General features: G+C 44.4%; 1 long non-coding RNA gene across 1 annotated transcript; it reads right to left on the minus strand.

Annotated features, from left to right (window-relative positions):
* Positions 1-1,357: 1,357 nt before the first annotated feature.
* LOC140647462 (uncharacterized) lies at positions 1,358-19,692 on the minus strand. The gene is made up of 3 exons (XR_012040778.1): positions 19,147-19,692; positions 17,744-17,862; positions 1,358-1,672 (listed from the first exon to the last, which is right to left on the minus strand). It is a non-coding gene; the product is annotated as an uncharacterized lncRNA (long non-coding RNA).
* Between the last annotated feature and the right edge of the window lie 66 nt (positions 19,693-19,758).

Genomic DNA, 19,758 nt, shown 5'->3' on the forward strand with positions numbered 1-19,758 from the left:
CTTGAGGAAGCCCTTGTTTGTAGCCTGTAACACAGATATGCAGAAACTGGTTTTATGTTCTGTTTTGAAAGATTACTTGTGAACTCTTTAAGAACTGAGGACAGGATTTATGATGCAGAGTGAGAAGACGGTTCTTTGCTCAGCAGTGTTGCTGCCCAAAGAGCCAGTCCACTTTACTGGGTCATTTGTTGCCCTGACCTTTTTCAGAATATTTTCATCAAGGCATTTTCTTATTTAAAATATATCTTCAGGCAGAGGGAAGTGGCCCTATAATTTTATTTTATTACAAAGAAGTCCCATGAATATCCCTTTACAGTTTGGCTATACCTATGAGGTGAGTGCTGTGTATGCCCCATGGGACTGGGTAGAGGACTACAACGCATGGGTAACATTCAGGGCAGTGATGCTTTAGATGTATAGCTACGATAAGCCAGAGGCAAATAAGGCTGATCTGCATACAAAATATTCTCTTAATGAAACGGCAGATGAAGGAAGGCAGATCTTGCTCTGTTACAGCTACATTTTTCAGGATCCTAAAGAAGATCACAGGCTCTGTCCGCAACATTTTTTGTGAGAAATGAGTGCTCTAGAAACCATTCTTCCTATAAAAGATGCCAGTGTGGATGGAACCATGGAAAGAATCTCCTCGTCACCAGCAGGACAAAGGACCCGCACAGAACTGCTTTTTATTTGTAATATATTACACTGTGTAAATGTTAATGGGCCACAGGTGCTAGATCCAAACCTTCTGGACCAGCTCCAATGGCTGCAGGTGTTACCATGGTAGTGCCTCCACCAGCTTCGAAGCAAAGTCTTCTACTTGAGCAGCTGCACCGTGCTGGCTCGTGTTCAGAGCCTGGGGCGTCAACTCAGTCCCACAGACCTACTTTCCCTACACAACTAATTATTATCCGCTCACGCCCTTGCAACACAATTGCACAACCACAGCAAAGGTTTGTGCTCTCCATGACAGTGCTGTCAACAAAAGGTCTCTTTGCATGGCTTTCAGGTCATCTTCTCAGAGCTCTGTACTGGAACGAGGTCCCCAGGGAAGCGGTCATGACCCCAAGCCTGTCGGTGGTCAAGAAGCATTTGGACAATGCTCATAAACCATATATAGTTTAACTTTTAGGTTGCCCTGTGTAGAGTCAGGAGTTGGACTCAACGATCCTCATGGGTTCCTCCCAACTCAGGATATTGTGCGATTCTATGATTCGAGTGTTTTCTACTTTTCCCTCTTCCCCATATGTGACTAGAAGAATATTAGTGCAACAGTTTGGTGAAAACTTTAAGATCCCTGGGTGCAAGAAATAAGAATAGAATAGGACTTAGGCTTTTTTTTAGCTTTTAATCATACACAAAATACCAAATAATATTGCATACTACTATGCAATAGAAGTATCATCTGTTAGAGAAGGACAAACAAAGAAGCTAATATGCAAAATCAAGCTGTCCTCCAGTGTGTGTTACAATGGCTGGTCGGATTTTTACAATCTGCCTCCTCTGCTCTTGTCGCTTTATTCTGCTTTGAAAGTCTCTACTCAGTTGTAAGCGTTACCAACTGATCAATGGCCTGCTAGAGCCTGGATGCGAACTGTTTGCAGGATGAGCCCCAAAGTGCCAGCAGCAGCAGCTGGCCGGGGGCTGGCAGTGGGAAGAGATGTCCCTCCATCTGTAAAGAAAATCATAAGGCATGAATAGTGAATCAAACCAGAGCTATTGCACTATCTTATGCAAAGTTTTTAAAAGGGCATTTATTGTAATATGTTGTGAATATGGAAATCGCTTTCTTTTTTTTTTCCCCTGGAGATGTGTATTAAAACATATAAAAACATTTGTGGCTTGTTGTATTTTTTAATTTGCAGAGTTTATTCCTAGAGCAGGGCTTTTTACACTGTGATCCTCTTCAGTACAAGATCTAACTAGAGGGTACTTACTCTACACCTTCAGTGATGAAGGCGGCACCATTTGTTTTATGGGAGGAGGCAACTGCAAGGTTTAGGTTTCTTCCTAACAGCTTGGTAGCTGCATTACAAATAAGACCACCACTTATATTGCCCATATTTATACAGTCCAAATATCACCAAAGAATGTAGGCTACAAGGATCTGGGCCTAAAAGCATCACCAAAGTTGCTTTATCTCCCTTCTTGCAATGCGTAAGAAAAGCCCAGTTGTAGTAAAATGCTTTGCTGCAAATTACCTTTTAAGCACAATTAACATTCAAGTTACTAATCTGGAAATGATTCAAAGAAGGATTTCTGTCCTAGGGTTCTTTCAATTAATTCTTTGCGCATCATCTGTAAGCATTACGTCCTCCGTACTGGTCTCATATATGTACAAAATTGTGATCGCCCCATCGTGAACCAAAGAAATGCTTTCATACAACGTAGAGGATTGAGATGATACTCGTTATCAGATTGGTACTGATTGTGGGTACCACTGAAATAGCTTTTATTAAATTAACCACCTCAGGAAACAGGTAATATATGATTGGACTTATCAAAATGAGTTATTTCTCCATGATCTATCTGTAACCTGATGGCTTGCAAGAGATGAAGCTGAAAAATAAGACAATTATATCTTACATAATTGTGTTGAAAGACGTGTAGATGTGGTGCTTAGGGACATGGTTTAGTGGTGGACATGGCAGTGCTAGGTTAACGGTTAGACTTGACGATCTTAAAGGTCTTTTCCAACCTAAACGATTCTATGATTCTATGAAAAGAATATTCACATATGAGCATTACTTGAGGGTCTAGCGACTTGCATGCCTACGCCACACTAACTAGTAAAGAAGGCTTAGAAGCTTTAAGTATCTGCAACAGGGTATGGACTTTTTACTGTTAGGAAATGTGCCCAAGTCCAGCCCAGGTTAGAAATGACTTGGGCTCATTACGTGGTAGATACTGAGTTGTGTATTAATCATTCACACTCTAGTTGCCGGTATCCACGTGTCATGGATCATCACTAAAACCTGAAGGATCAGCTGGAGGCCAAGGGTTAGGCCTCCATGGAATTTATCATTTCTCATTACAAATATCTCTGGATTGGAGAAGAGGCATGGGGTTTCCTTCTGCAGATAAACAGGAGGCAGTGGTTCCCAAAAGACTGAACTAGTCAACAGCGACAAGATTATATCAACTTAAAAATGCAACTGTCCAAACACTAAAGCAGGATAAAGTGGCCTGTGTACCATGCAAGGAGGTTAAAAATATGCGTATTGTGCTGTTACTGGTGGTAACCAAATGGGGAGATTATTTTTTATTAACTCTTTTGGAATGAATATTCTCTTTGTTGTTGTTTGTTGCATTTGCAAGGGGGTTTTGTTCCCAGATATTTCTCAGCCCTGTAGTGCTTGTGTAAGTAGTCTTCCCTAAATGTGGTCCTAGCTCTATGCAATGATTAAGAGTGTTTTCAGGCTGCTTGACTTGCTAGTTGTTCTTGTCAGTCACCTTCCAGCTTTCCAAACATGCGTGTTCTTCTTGTGATTTCTAGACACAGTGTCCCCTGGCAGCCCCCAGTTTTGCCAAGCTTCCCCTGGCTGGTAGGGCATTTCCTTGAGAGCGAAGACTCACAGACTTCAAGAGGAAGATTTCCGGCTAACCCCTGGAGAAGCACTTTCCGCTTGTCAATATCTTTCATCACCCTCCCAGCTCTGAGAGGTGGTGGTGATCTCCCCCTTGTCATCCAAGAGCAGCGAGAAGGAAAGTGGTCTCTTGAGAGTGCACTCCAGCGCCGCCTGAGATGCTTCCAAACGTGCGCCTGCATTTTCTGTTTCATTGACAATGTTGTCTCACACATTTTGGGGATGAGAGAACAAGTCAAGGCAGAGACCTTTCCCACCAGGGCGAAAGGGGCAGGACTCGTAGACAAAACCCTAGCAAACTTTTTCACTGCTTTCAAAGTAAGTGATGACACAGTTGAAAAAAAAAAATGACCCATTTAAGATAAATCCTGTTTACTTTGCTTGCATGAATAGAGTTGCTAATGTTAGCAGGAGGAAGATGAGCAGAATGTGGCACTACTCACCTCCCTCTGCATTTGAATTTTCTGTAACGCATGCATTTTTCACTTAGAAGTTGACAGACCTTTTCAAAAAGAACTTTTTTTTTTCCCATAAAAACCAGAAAACCCATAGATGATAGGCTGGCAGTAGTGCCCAGCATGGAATAATTACCCCTGTCACACAGTTAAGAGTATACAGAAAGATCTGCAGGATCCATGTGATGTACGTACAGGAATGAACAGGCTCTGGACTTGTGCATTTGACTGTCAGACCACTGCAGTATTGATGCTGTTGGTACTCGGGGCCTTCAAACGGGTGGCCTGTCAACATGCTTTTGAGTCCCTAATTGTATGCAACCAAGTTTGATCTTTGCCTCTAGGAAACTGTGTTTGTGTACCTGCTGCTCTTTCTCTCTCAGGGCTGGCCCTTAACTCTAAGATTTGTAGCTTGCAATTTCTTTTTCCAGGCTCAGCCTTTCTGTGGTCATCAAAAATGGGGAAGGAAATCCCTTTTTAATTTTCTTGCCATTAAGATCCCTGATCTTGTTTAGGACTTTAGCCACTGTTGGCTCAAGAATGTGGGGCAACGTCCTGGATCAGACATAACATTGTTGGAAGTGAAACAATAGCAACAGATATCATCTGCTCAGGATACTGTGTCAGTTCTATCCCCTGGCTTTGCTATTGCCAGTCAAATATGCCGAACCAATAAGAAAGTTAGCAAAGCAAAGCAACAAGGGCTGGGTTATTTTTATTACACTCCATTTCCTCACAGATGGCCAAAATAGTCAGTACCCTCCAAATCTGATCAGCTCAAAATGCAAGTGAAAGCTGAACATGGAGGGAGCATCAGGCAAGGCTGGGGCAGAGTCTTCTGGTTAATACCCCATCCTCTTTGTCATGCCCCATTTTCAGTAGCAAGAACATACAACCCAGTGTGCACGTTCAAACCAGAAGACATAGGGCTAAGCCAGAAGATCTCAATTAGTGTTAACACCTCCAAAACCCCAAGGCAAGACCCCAAGGAAGACATTGTGCAGGGCAGCGGAGTCACGCACAGCCAGGAGGCACCCGGGAGCAGCGGGATCTGCAGCTGGGGCCCAGCCAGGTCACTGCGGAGCCGGAGGATCGCGCTGCTGAGAGCTGCTGAGCTGAGCCCAGCCTTCAGCCCTGGGCAGTCCTCGGGGGTCCCTGGCCCTTTCCCAGCCACAGTGTCCTGCCGGGCCCGTGCCTCTGCTGCTCACCTCCCCGCAGATAGCTCCCAGGCCAGGGGACAGCAGAGTGCCCAGCCCCTGCAAGCTCAACCATTGCAAGGAAGAGAGAGATGGTCTTATTCGAGGAGCTATTACTGGTACAAGTAAGCATGCTGTGGTGGCTGCTCCCTGTCTACTTACCCTGCATCTGCTCATGAAAAACACCACTGAAACTAGTCTTTGGCCATTAACTTTTCCTGGCGCTCCAAGACTGGGATTTGGGTTTTTTTGTTAAAGACAGTTTTCCAAAGGGGCAGATAATTGCTGTTCATTCTTGAAATTAAAGAAAAAGAAAAAACCTTTCTTGTTATATATCATTTTCTTGCATAAATTAGAATTTGTTTGCCCTCTTCTCCACTGCCTGGAAGGGTGGGGCAGGGACCCAGCACGGCACCTGGGAGGCTGCTGCAGTCCCACGGCTGAGCTGGACGCTCATATCAGCTCAGGTGCCGCTGGAGCTGGAGGGAGAGGTGGCTGCCCAGGTGTCATCTATCGCAGGAAAGAAATGCCTAAAGCAGCATGTACTTACAGTTACCACCTCCCAGATGGTCCTTTACTCAGGACATCCCAATATTTTTCTAGTTGTGGAGCAGGGCTTTGGGCTTAGGTTTACTCTGAGAAGCTGACGAAATGTTTACCATTTTCTGTAATAGAAGTGGAGTTTGAATGAATGATTATACTACTATCTAGGGACCGTGTTTCTCAGATTTTACCACACGTAAACACAGTCATACACGTAATCTATGTCAATGACTTCCATTTAGTTCTCAGACAAAGTTTGCTTTTAAATACCACACCAGATTTGACACGGTGTCCTGGTGTCGGCTGGAGTAGAGTTAATTTTCTTCCTAGTAGCTGGTATAGTGCTGTGTTTTGGATTTAGGATGAGAATAATGTTGATAACACACTGATGTTTTAGTTGTTGCTGAGCAGTGCTTACACTAAGTCAAGGCCTTTTCAGCTTCTCATACTGCCAGCAAGTAGGCTGGGGGTGCACAAGAAGCTGGGAGGGGCCACAGCCAGGACAGTTGACCCCAACTGACCAAAGGGCTATTCCATACCATATGACATCATGCTGAACAAAAAAATATGGGGGAGACTTGGCCAGGGGGGCATGGCCGCTGCTCAGGAACTGGCCAGACATTGGTCAGCAGGTGGTGAGCCATTGCATTGTGCATCACTTGTTTTGTATATTCTTTTATCATTATTATTAGTAGTAGTATTTTCCCTTCCTTTTCTGTCTTATTAAATTGTCTTTATCTCAACCCACGAGTTTTACTGTTTTTTTCCCATTCTCTCCCCATCCCCCTGGGGGGAGTGAGTGAACGGCTGTGTGGTGCTTAGCTGCCTGCAGGGTTAAACCACAACAAATGGCCAATGATAAATGGAATGCAATTAGTTCTACTATTTGCTTTGATGATATGCTAAATTATTTCTTACAACAGACCATTTATTATCCAAAGCTAATGGTTATACTCTTGTATTTAACAAGTCTAATATATCGTAAACCATGGCAAACTGATAAGTTTCAAATTGAGATATTAAAGTCTAGAAAAAAAGTCATTCCATGAGTGAGTTTCATCTAATAAATCCTTGTCAATGCCCAAGTCGACATTTTCACAAAGAAATCTTAAACTTTACGCATTTTGTATGTATTTCTCATCATTACATAAATTAAAAAATCTTAATTATGCTGCCTCTTAGTGATTTACAGTCACTTAATGAATATATAATCTTAACGAAAATGTCTGAATTTAAATGTTCTTATGCCATTTTTAACATAATGCCTCTTCTAATTGTTAACAAGACAATTATCACCTTTTTTTTCCTGAAATTTATCATGACCTCATCATGGTAATTGCAAATTAATGAAGAGAGTATAGTCCTTGAGAATACAAATATGTGATCTTATGAATTGTTAGCCCTTAAACTGCAACATTGCTTGCCATGGAGCTTACTCAGCTGCTCTGCACTCTGAATTTCCATTATCACTCCTTTCCTTCAGTATATGCCTTCTTCATGTGGACCTAATCCAGCTGAGGAATGTAAATGCCTTACCAAATAAAAAGCTGAAAACAGGTAGCAGCAGAGCGCCTGATCCCAGAAGCCATATTTTGGCAGAAAACATAAGTGCCTGGACTTAAGGAAAAATGACTTGCCCAAATTTTACCATTTCTGCAAGGTATTAAAGCTACCTTGTGAATGTCAAGCTTTGGTATTTAGATACCTGTTGAAATTCCATGGCGGCAAAAGCAGGGCTTACATAAAATACCAGATCTCCAAGACTGTGGAAAGTCTTCCTGTAGAGTTAACTGCTACAGTGGAAAGAATATTGAGTTTTTTAATGTGCCACACTACACTAACAGCCTCAAGTCTTTAAAAAAAAAAGGAGCAACACAAAATTACCACAGGGACTTTAAAAATTCAACTGTAAAATTTATAAAAAAATAATTTCTTCATATTTTTCACCCCTATTCAAATTTCCTCCTATCATCAAAGGACAAGTCTGTCCCACCTTGATTTGTTTTATTCCAGGTTTTGAAATAATGCAGGCACAGCAAATTCTGGTTGTTATTTAGAGAAAATTCTTTCCTTTCATAACATGAGGGGTTACAGAAGGGGGCATTTAATTCCCCTTTCTGTGGTTACCTTACTAACAACAAGCCAGGCCCTGGGCCACCTACACCAGGGTGCTCTGCCCCAATTCCCCCCCTCATCTGCCCTCTCCCAAACCCCACTTTGCTCTCCCAGTCCTTCCTCCCCTCCCTCTTCCACCCATGCCTGGCTGCAGCCCCACCAGGCATATCTCTAGTCTTACACTCTTCTGCAATTCCCCTAATGTTCCTTCTTCCTTCTATTCATCTAATTCCTCAGGGATCTTTTCTCATCCTAGTACCTTTCCCCATTTTCTGAGCTCCATGTTTTCTTGCTCCTTGTTGTGCAGGGGACTCTTCTTCTCAATAGTTCAATCCCTCTGAAGATGATAGGAAGAGGTGATCACTAGGGAGAAAGGCAAACTCAGAAGATGTACCAGTGTTTCATGATGAATACTGAAAAACACCTCAAATACCTCATTGTTCTCAGTAAAATCTTAAAAATTAGCAACCATGGATTGTCCCTTCTGCCAAGGACTATGTAGAAATGGAGATGTAAGGGCATCTTAGCATTTTTCCTGAGAAAAAAAAGAAACGGACTAGACATTCAAATCATCCTTCTTATTCTGCTGTCCATATAATGTGTTCATAAACCTTGAATAAAAACGGCAACTGCAACAGGAAGATTTGACATGGGTAATCCCACTTGCAGGACCACAGCTAAGACGCTGCTGTGTTTGGTACCCTTTAATATAAAGCTCTGTCTCATTACTGTCTCTGTAAGCTGTCTGGTCAGAAGAATATTCCCATCATCCAGATGACATCCTGTCTCCAGCCAACCTTTGGGCCGGGATAACATTTCCTTGACGTTGTCTGTCTAGATAAAAGAACCCTCAACAAACTCCGCATGACTGTGAGTTTGCAGCAAGCTAACTTGCTAAACAGCAAGCTCCGTTCCTGTGCGGCAAAACTCTGTAGTACGTATTCATCACCCCTGCATTTATCACAGCAAGACTCATAAAGATTTTTGACAGATGATCCATGACTCCTAAACTTCAGTTTTCCAACAGAAATACCAGAAAGTGGCAGACAGCTGCTTCTTTTTCAGTTTGAGGGAAGGCTGCTTAGTAGCAGTCTATCACTGCAGCAAAGACAATCCATCATATTCACTATACCTTCCCCTCGGCTCTGGTCGGATACAGCTCTGTGATTTTAGCTCTCCAAAGTCTCTGCATTTCTCCAGGGTAGCACCTGTCTTCTTTTAGGGAGTCATGCTAAAAGTCCCACCTGCAGCAGGTCTGGTCTTCATCTTCTTCTTCCAAGTGAAAAGGATTTATTTAGCAAATAGAGTCCTCTTCTTTTGGTGGGAGGGCACTGGATAAAACTCACATTCTGCTCATCATTTTTTTCTGCAGCAGAGTGGCCGCTTGCACCGAGATGAGGTGTCAGCAGGAGCTCAGCGATCATCTGCTCTGTTCAGCTGGACAGCAGTGGCTTGGACCAGCTGCAGCACTGCCTCCTCCCTGGCCAGCCCTTGGCAGGCTACCGTGGGCAAGAGGTGTTAGGGGATATGGGGAGAACCTGGGGCTGTGGAGAACGAGGGAGATGGAGATGTGATAGTGTGAGCTAGGATTTCTGCAGTATGAAAAGTAAGGTGCAAATCATGGGAAGCAGACATGGTTACTGCTGATGTCCATGGAGCAAATTGCCTTTTCCGACCACAACCTTGATGAGCTTCTATGGGACAGTGACACCACAAAGCCGTGGGGCCCACATAACGTTTCCGTTCACCAGAGTCCCATATGGGAGATTTAAATCACGTGTTCACATGGCATCCTTAATGACCCAATGAGTGAAGTATAAAATAAAGGTAATAATAAAGTGCTGCAGTGAAATCCCTTAGGACACTGATGAGAAAGCACGCAGCTCTGCTTCCTGCAAGACGGGTGCTGATTTCTTCCGATGGCGGTACCACGCTGTCACTGCGGCTGCTTGCTTTAGCGCAAGATGCCAGCTGCATGATACCATTAGCATTCCTCATCAGCCGCGGCTTATGTCTCTCTCTGTGCACAATGTTGGAAAACCAGGTCATTCTCTTGGCTCATCCTCCTCTGATAACTCGTCTTTTCTTCCACCGCCGGGAAGCTGAGGATGGCGTAATTAGTTTTCACTAATGTTCAGCTCTATGTGCAACTGCTCTTGGCTCAAGCCAAAAATGAAGTTTTCACATAGTTTCATGCCCTAATAGGAGGCAAACTTGAGACAAATTTGAGAGGTACGCATTTTCCTTGTGTTCTAATGATTCAGCTGATATTTTGCAAAAGACCACAAAGAATACTAATGACATGTTAAGCTTCCAGTACTCACAGAACAGAGAATAAATGAGCGAGATTCCAATGAAAATACAAGTTATATACCTACTCATGCCAGATAACAACTGGTACTGCAAGGCTGTCATAATGAGCAACCCAAAATCATGCCCTTAAGCAGAAAAACTGCCTGAAGTTGTATTTAACTGCTTGGGGTTTGCAGGCAGATCAGAATCCTGATATTCCAAAGAAGCTGCAGGGGAAAATAAAAAGGAAAAAGTCAACCCAAACCCCAGACCAGAAGTTCAGATTTTCATAATAAGACAGTGGAAATGATGGCTTTTAAACCTGCAAGGAATAAATTTTGAGAGGACTGTATGGAGCGTGGTACAAAGAGATAAAACAACAAACTTTACTACGGGTCAAGTGATTTTGTGCTGTGGGTAAATACATAAACATAAATGCCCATGAAGAATTATCTGGATGGTACAGTGGAGCTTGCATATTGGCAGGGTAACTGTATCAGTAATAAAAGCTGCATTAATGTGCTTGAGTGATGCCCTGAAAGTGTCACTGCAATGGCAGTCACAGCATCAACTGAAGCAACTAAGCTGTAAGAGGAGGAGCTATGAGCTACAGAGACTCCTTGCCAAGAATGTGCTTAGAATTTAACATGCCGGAACACTATTAAAAATAACATGATTTAAATAATAATAATAAAAACCCTGCAATATTAGTATCCACTACAATAATTGCAAAATCAACCACATTATATGCAGTTTTCAGGAAATAAAATATGAAGCAGAGAATGCATTAACGAATGAATTGAATGAATTCAGTTAATGAATTCATGTCCCCTCATCACCAGGTGGGCTCTTTGGAAAGAAGCACACCAGGTTTCAGGGAACTAAATTCTGTTTTGTATACCTTGAAGGGCTGGGAAAGATCAGAGGGACTCTGAAATTGCAGTTGGAATTGGTGACCCTGGAAAAATTTAAATTCCTCTTTTGCAGTGATTTAGGTTAAGAAGTCCTAAACATGGGGTATAAGCTGTCCAAACCTCTGCAAACAAATATGGATCTGTTCATTCAATTAGGTGAAAGTTACAACTCACTAGGGGAAAAATATCAACCAGAAAAGTTTGAAGATGGAGTTAGTGGGAATACTTGTGCTTCTAAGGAGAGAGAAACATTTTCCAAAAAATTCATACTCAGGCATAGGTGATCCTAGCTGCCAAATGCAGCAGATTAATTTTACAGAAGCTTCAGATACATTCATTTTACTATCGCCATTATTGAAACAGGATTTGGCCCAAAAGGCCACACTGCAGTTAAACTTGTCATAACAACTCTAGATATAATAGAAGCTCAAGTTCGAGGTATACGTCAGATGTGTGGTGCTAATTGCAGATCATAGAATCATAGAATCGTTCAGGTTGGAAAAGACCTTTAAGATCATCAAGTCCAACCATTAACGTAGCACTGCCAAGTCCACCACTAAACCATGTTCCTAAGTGCCACATCTACACGCCTTTTAAATACCTCCAAGGATGGTGACTCCACCACTTCCCTGGGCAGCCTGTTCCAAGGCTTGACAACCCTTTCGGTGAAGACATTTTTCCTAATATCCAATCTAAACCTCCCCTGGTGCAACTTGAGGCCATTCGCTCTTGTCCTATGGCTTGTTACTTGGGAGAAGAGACCAACACCCACCTCACTACAACCTCCTTTCAGGTAGTTGCAGAGAGCGATGAGGTCTCCCCTGAGGCTCCTTTTCTCCAGGCTAAACAACACCAATTCCCTCAGCTGCTCCTCATAAGACTTCTGCTCTAGACCCTTCACCAGCTTTGTTGCCCTTCTTTGGACATGCTCCAGCACCTCAACATCTTTCTTGTAGTGAGGGGCCCAAAACTGAACACAGTATTCGAGGTGCGGCCTCACCAGTGCCGAGTACAGGGGCACGATCACTTCCCTACTCCTGCTGGCCACACTATTGCTGATACAAGCCAGGATGCTGTTGGCCTTCTTGGCCACCTGGGCACACTGCTGGCTCATATTCAGCTGGCTGTCTACCAACACCCCCAGGGCCTTTTCTGCCAGGCAGCTTTACAGCCACTCTTCCCCAAGTCTGCAGCGTTGCACAGGGTTGTTGTGACCCAAGTGCAGGACCTGACACTTAGCCTTGTTGAACCCCATACAGTTGGCCTTGGCCCATCAATCCAGCCTGTCCAGATCTCTCTGTAGAGCCTTCCTCCCCTCAAGCAGATCAACACTCCCACACAGCTTAGTGTCATCTGCAAACTTACTGAGGTTGCACTCGATCCCCTCATCCAGATCATTGATAAAGATATTAAACAGAACTGGCCCCAATACTGAGCCCTGGGGAACACCACTTGTGACCAGCCACCAACTGGATTTAGCTCCATTCACCACAGCTCTCTGGGCCCGGCCAGCCAGCCAGTTCTTTACCCATCAAAGAGTACGCCCGTCCAAGGCATGAGCAGCCCGTTTCCCCAGGAGAATGCTGTGGGAGATGGTGTCAAAGGCTTTACTAAAGTCCAGGCAGACAACATCCACAGCCTTTCCCTCATCCACTAAGCGGGTCACCTTGTCATAGAAGGAGATCAGGTTGGTCAAGCAGGACCTGCCTTTCATAACCCATGCTGACTGGGCCTGATCACTTGGCTGTCCTGTACGTGCCGCATGATGGCACTCAAGATGATCTGCTCCATAACCTTCCCCAGCACTGAGGTCAGACTGACAGGCCTGTAGTTCCCCGGATCCTCATTCCAGCCCTTCTTGTAGATGGGCGTCACATTTGCTAACCTCCAGTCAACTGGGACCTCCCCGGTTAGCCAGGACTGCTGATAGAGGATCAAAAGTGGCTCGGTGAGCACTTCTGACAGCTCCCTCAGTACCCTTGGGTGGATCCCATCTGGCCCCATAGACCTGCGTGTGTCTAAGTGGTGTAGCAGGTTGCTAACCATTTTTCTTGGATTATGGGGGCTTCATTCTGCTCCCTGTCCCTGTCTTCCAGCTCAGGGGGCTGGGTACCCGGAGAACAACTGGTCTTGCTATTAAAGACTGAGGCAAAGAAGGCATTAAGTACCTCAGCCTTTTCCTCATCCTTTGTCACTATGTTTCCTCCCACATCCAATAAAGGATGGAGATTCTCCTTAGCCCTCCTTTTGTTGCTAATATATTTATAGAAACATTTTTTATTGTCTTTTACGGCAGTAGCCAGAATAAGTTCTAGTTGGGCTTTGGCCCTTCTAGTTTTCTCCCTGCATAACCTCACGACACCTTTGTAGTCCTCCTGAGTTGCCTGCCCCTTCTTCCAAAAGTCGTAAACTCTCCTTTTTTTCCTGAGTTCCAGCCAAAGCTGTCTGTTCAGCCAGGCTGGTCTTCTTCCCCACCAGCTCGTCTTTCAGCACATGGGGACAGCCTGCTCCTGTGCCTTTAATACTTCCTTCTTGAAGAATGTCCAGCCTTCCTGGACTCCTTTGCCCTTCAGGACTGCCTCCCAAGGGACTCTGCCAGCCAGGCTCCTAAACAGGCCAAAGTCTGCCCTCCAGAAGTCCAAGGTAGCAGTTCTGCTGACCCCCTCCTTACTTCTCCAAGTATCAAAAACTCTATCATTTTGTGATCGCTACGCCCAAGACGGCCTCCAACTGTCACATCACCCACAAGTCCTTCTCTGTTCACAAACAACAGATCCAGCAGGGCTCCTTCCTTAGTTGGCTCCCTCACCAGCTGTGTCAGGAAGTTATCTTCCCCACACTTCAGGAACCTCCTAGACTGTTTTCCTCTCTGCTGTATTATATTTCCAGAAGACATCTGGTAAGTTGAAGTCCCCCATGAGAACAAGGGCTAGTGATTGTGAGACTTGTCCCAGCTGCTTATCGAATATATCATCTGCCTCTTCATCCTGGGTGGGTGGTCTATTACAGACTCCCACCATGATATCTGCCTTGTTGGCCTTCCCCCTGATTCTCACCCATAAACACTCAACCCTATCGTCACCATCATTAAGCTCTAGACAATCAAAACACTCCCTACAGGGCTACCCCACCGCCTCTCCTTCCTTGCCAATCCCTTCTGATGAGTTTATAGCCATCCACTGCAGCACTCCCAGTCGTGCAAGTCATCCCACCATGTTTCCGTGATGGCAACTATATCATAGTTTTCCAGCTGCACAATGGCTTCCAGCTCCTCCTGTTTGTTGCCCATGCTGCATACGTTGGTGTAGATGCACTTCAGTTGGGCTATTGATCCTGCCACCTTTTTGGGGGGAGAAGCCCTAATTCCTATGTGACCATTCTCAGGTGCTTCCGTGGTTTCTAACACATCCATAACCTTTGCATCTTTGCTGCCGCATGGATCTCCATCCCCTACCTCCAATAAGATGGCAGACTGAAAGACCTCGCTAGCACACCGTCTCTCAAACATTGGCGTGCTGCCCTCAGGCTGATCTCTAGTGAGTCTGGTTTTATCCCTTTTCCCCTTCAAATCCAGTTTAAAGCTCTTTCAACGAGCCCTGCTAACTCCTGTGCAAAGATCCTTTTCCCCCTTTGAGATAGGTGTACCCCATCTGCTGCCAGCAGGCCTGGTGTCGTGTAGACTGACCCATGATCAAAAAACCCCAAATTCTGCTGGTGACACCAGGCTCGGAGCCAGGTTTTGATCTGCTGGCTCTTCCTGATTCTTCCCTCATCATTCCCTGCAACTGGAAGGACAGAGGAGAACACTACTTGTGCTCCTGATCCCTTAACCAGTCGTACCAAGGCCCTGAAGTCCCTCTTGATTGCTCTCGGACTTCTCATTGCAACTTATCACTGCCTACCTGAAAAATCAATAATGGATGATAATCTGAGGGCCGTACCAGGGTAGGAAGTTTTCTCTTCACATCTTTTACCCAGGCCCCAGGGAGGCAGCAGACTTCCCTAAAAAGTGGGTCCAGTCTGCATATTGGGCCTTCTGTTCCCCTCAGAAAGGAGTGTCCTATGACAATGACCAGTCTTTTTTTCTTTATGGAAGCAGTTTTGATGCAGGGCATAGGCTGACTTAACCTTAGCGACACCTCCAAGCTAGATGAACCATCATCCTCGTCATTGTTCGGTTCCACTTGCAGAACCTCGCACCTATTGTGCAAGGGCACCTGGGAAGGTGCGGTAGTCACAGAGGAGACGCGCCTGCTGCGTCGGGCAGGAACTTGTCACCATTTCAATAGTCCTTATTTAATACCTTAGATATTTAGTTCATAGGCATTTTCTTTTAGTCTGTCCATCCAGTCTAGATTTTTTGGAGGTGAAAACATTCTAGCATTGGACTGATAGGAGACTGCAGCTGTAAAAAGCAAAACTGGGCCTATGATATATTGCTGGGTACCCCTAAAACAGGATGAATTTTCTCTTGCTCTTTCCTTCTACCTTTGATTTTGTAAAACAGCCCAAACTTAATTTTACTTACTTGTGATATCTTTATATAGTGCTTTGAGTGGGTGCTTCCATTAATTTTCCATGTGTGACATCATCCCATGGGCATCTATAGAAGCTAAGTCAGTCAAAATAATGCTGCTATATACACCTTTTTTAACCTGTCCTTTGTGTAAATGACCTAGCATGAGTATGAGATCTATTGTGTAACTAGTCTGTGTATAAATTACACTTAAAATTACTCTTCTTCTGAAGCCAAACTAATCCATACTAGGAAGTTGGGACCTTCTTTCTGCCCCAGTTGTTCTGATCCAGCAAACGATTCAATAAATATAGGTGAGAGGTGACTGCTCCATGTGAGTGAAGGCAGAGATGTTTTTCCTCCCACCACCTCTGGGCTTTTAATAATTATGAATCATTCCTTCAGCTGGTTATCAGTATTTCTGTCAACTGGACAGGAACAGTGATAGCTCCAAAGTATGCAGCAATGAAAAAGGTCTGAAGATCAGAGTATCAATTGGTATTATTTCCACAAGGTCCTATTTATACAGGTCATTTACTAAAAAGAGAGACTACTTGAACTCTAGTATTTCTACAGCATTGTGGGCACGAGGGATCTAGAGCTGTCATAGCCTTCATTTTCCTTTTCTTGTGCCTCTGCCCTGTGCACGGGCATTCCTGCCCTGAGCAGCTCAGACGAAAATGCAGTTTGGGCTGATTCTTTCCTCCCACTGCGATGGCTGGGTGCTCCAGCTGGATGGCTACAGATTGTTAGCTATACCTGGCACTCAGTGCCGCTGCGTGTAAGAGGAGTCAGGAGAGGGACCATATTGTCAAGTTCAAGCATTCAGAAATCTAAGCAACCTTTTCCCTACATCCAAAGGTGGATTGTTGTTTGTATTTGTCTTCTGTTCCGCTGAGTTTTCAGTAGCTAGGGAAATTTTATTCTCAATAGAAGATGAAATTCCTGCGTAATCACATAATTCCCACACCTGAGGCTTTAAGAAAAAACACTGACTGCTGTAGGAGTTGGCAGCAGTGGGGGAAGAGGAAGAGGAGATGGAGGAGGAAATAATCTCATTCTCTCACCTGCAGGAGCGGAATCCAACCCCGCTGCTGACGCCTGGTGATAGAGGGTGCATCAGAGAGGGAGAGGAAATGAGAGAACCAGAGGAGAGAAGAGGTAGCCCGTAGGAAGACATAAAGAGAAGGAAATACTTGGCATTAGCAGGGAAGGTCATCGGCCTATGCATCCTTCAGACATCTGTCCAAACCAATTTGAAGCTCCTGACCGCTGGGTTGCCTCACCAGTGAGTATTTTTTGCACTCCAAAAGATGAGGTGGGGAAGGGTGTCTTTCCTGCTCCAGTTTATCTGCGTCATAGAGATAACACCTGATTTTGTCTACATTCAACTGGGAACCATGGTGAAAAGAACATGTGGAGGCAAAAAAAAAAAAAGGAAATGTGGTGGAAGTGCATCACAGTTGGAAGTAAAGGGAACTCAGGGCTGGACATGTATTTTGTGCTCTGCTGCCTTTTTATCTTTGGAGAACAAAACATGAATTGTTACTCTAGTAATCTATGAAATATATTGTGTGTATGGAGCCATACAAGGTTAGGAATCCAAGTATTAAAACTGAGTGTAGAGAAATGTTAATGAGGCAGAAGGAAATTTTATGTTAGCTTTTTTTACATTTTGCCTCTCCAGACAACACAGGACTGCTATTTTGTGTAGCACTATACTAAAAATACATATACATTGAGCTGTGGCATCAGCTTTCTAGTTCTGCATTAATATCACCAGTCGTAGTGGAAACACTGTATAAAGCATTCATCCATCAATTTTTTCTCATTTTGTGTATAGTGACTACACAGTTCAGTCTTGTACTCTCTCAGTGTGCCACTCTTTTTTTTTTCCAGTAAATTTGAGAGGATGAAGTTTATGTTTCTGTTTTCAAGTGTTGCTTCCTCCATATGAGCAGGAAATCCTCCCTCCCTCCATACGTTTTTAAAATAGCTGACAGTGCCCCCAATTAATTGCATATCAAACTGAAGTTCTTTTTCCTGTCCTACGTGACTGTCCTCCTCTCTTAAATAGTCCATCTGTTTTCTTACTCCCGATACGAATATTAAAAACATCCCCTACCTACAAAAACAAAAACTCCTCTGGGAAGATGAATGTAGATGAGGTGGCAGTAACTGATGTGGCAGTTACATCACTCATATATCGCTGGGATATCTTCAGATATTACCATCAGGAGCCATCTAAGAACATAGATAAAATACATAGTTCTACATAGAACTGGTATTGACTTATTCTTTCCCTTTTCCCTGCTGGATCACTTTTTGGCTGCACCTAAACGCCTCCAAACTAGTCAAGTCCTTTTCCTAGTTTAAATTCCTTCCAAAAATGTTTTTAAAAATCTACCTTCCCAAAGAATACAGCTTTCTGGATTGCTCCTCTGCGTATATAACTTTTGTCCTCCCCTCTAACCCTTCGTCCTTTCTTTGCCTGTTAATGATTTACATTTATTGTGCTGTGTCCAACCTCTGCCCAATCTCTCTTCCTATCTCCCTGTACCTTTTTTTGTTTGGTTTGGTTTGGGTTTGGTGCAGTTTTTTTATATGCTCTGATTCCTCCTCCTGTGCTTGCATTCTGGAAGAGGAACCCAAACGAACAGGTAAGTCATGGATGAAGGGTGCAATACAGAACATACCTGAGAAAATAACCAGGTAAACCACTGCATTTTTAGTCCTCAGGGCAGGGTTTGTTGCAAATATATGTGAGAGGTCTTCTGACTTTCTAGTCAATGTGCCTGCCTTTATTGACTTCATCCATAACCTACTAGCACTGTTATCAGGAAATATGAGACACTGTAATGAGACTGCATATATTTGTCAGTTCACTTCCTCCTCATTTAAAATAATTTGCAAAAGAGAAGGTGACAACAGATGAAAAGAGTAAACAAACTCCATCCCTGCATGCTGTGGAACCTTAGTCTCGTTTTATTTCTAATGAGATGACAGGTGCGTATCTATTCACCGCTTTTCTAAATTCTCTCTGCTGTAAGACTAAACAAACCCAGCTTTGCTTTGGAAAAAAAATATCCAAACTGTACTAACATACATTTTTAAGAAGACAATGAATGTGTCCCGAGATGAACAATTACTTTCCAGAACAGGTATATATTTTGGTGGGTTTTCGGTGAACTGGATAACTACATATTTTAGCATCCAGAAAAAATTGTGACTACTAGAATGAGTTTTTAAAAAACCAGCTCTGTGTGGTTTGGTAAAGTTGACATGGCAAACTGGGGCAGGCAGATCAGAGTTCATCCTCAGCTCCACCGTGGAACAGTTTTGTGACCTTTAACTGAGGCACCTGATCTCCAGGTGGCTCTGTTCCACTTGCAGCTGAGCTGCGCTTCCTCAGAAAGGTGTTATGGAAGTATTACAGGCTTTGGGATGTGCTGAAGAGGTCCCAGTGCTTCAGTAAAACCTGTGAAATACATGGGTCAGCTAAATCCTTCAGTTCATGTATTTACTTACAGGAGTCTTGAAGGCCTGAAATTCATGAAAGACTGAGGCTGCCAGGTACGCAGTACGATTAGTCTCCTCCCGTGAGCGTTATTAACAGCTTATCAGTGCTCGGTGAATCAGCGCGAGTTAGCAGGCTGTCGTTAACTCGGTGAACAAGGCTTCTGCCTGGCCAAAACAACCTGGTTTCTCCCCCCCCCCCTATGTCACAAAGCTGTAGTGACACAGGATGGATCTTGGTTTTGTGGAAGCCATTACTGAAACACAGATTCAAGTTGCCAGATGAACTCACATATGGGTAACCGCCTGTCCTGGATCCTGAGGGAGGCCTTTAGTTGAGCCCTATGTGGTCCCTGCCCTGCCTTCTCTCAGGAACTACAAAAAGACCCCGGCCTCTCCTGCAGCACCCACGGAGCTAACCAGGGAGGGCAGCCTCGCCGGGCGGGTCGCGTCCCCCGGGCCGGGCCGGGCACAGCCCCGCCCCGCCCGCACCTGCGCCCGGCCCGGCCCCAGCAGCAGCGCGGCGCCCGCCGCGCCGCCTCCATTTTGGGCGGCGGGGCCCGGGGCGGCGGTGGCAGCCGCGCTGTCCTCCTGCCCGCCGGCGGCGCTCGGCGCATGCCCGCT

The sequence above is a fragment of the Ciconia boyciana genome, chromosome 2, assembly GCF_034638445.1.
Source record: "Ciconia boyciana chromosome 2, ASM3463844v1, whole genome shotgun sequence".
Taxonomy (NCBI): Eukaryota; Metazoa; Chordata; class Aves; order Ciconiiformes; family Ciconiidae; genus Ciconia; species Ciconia boyciana.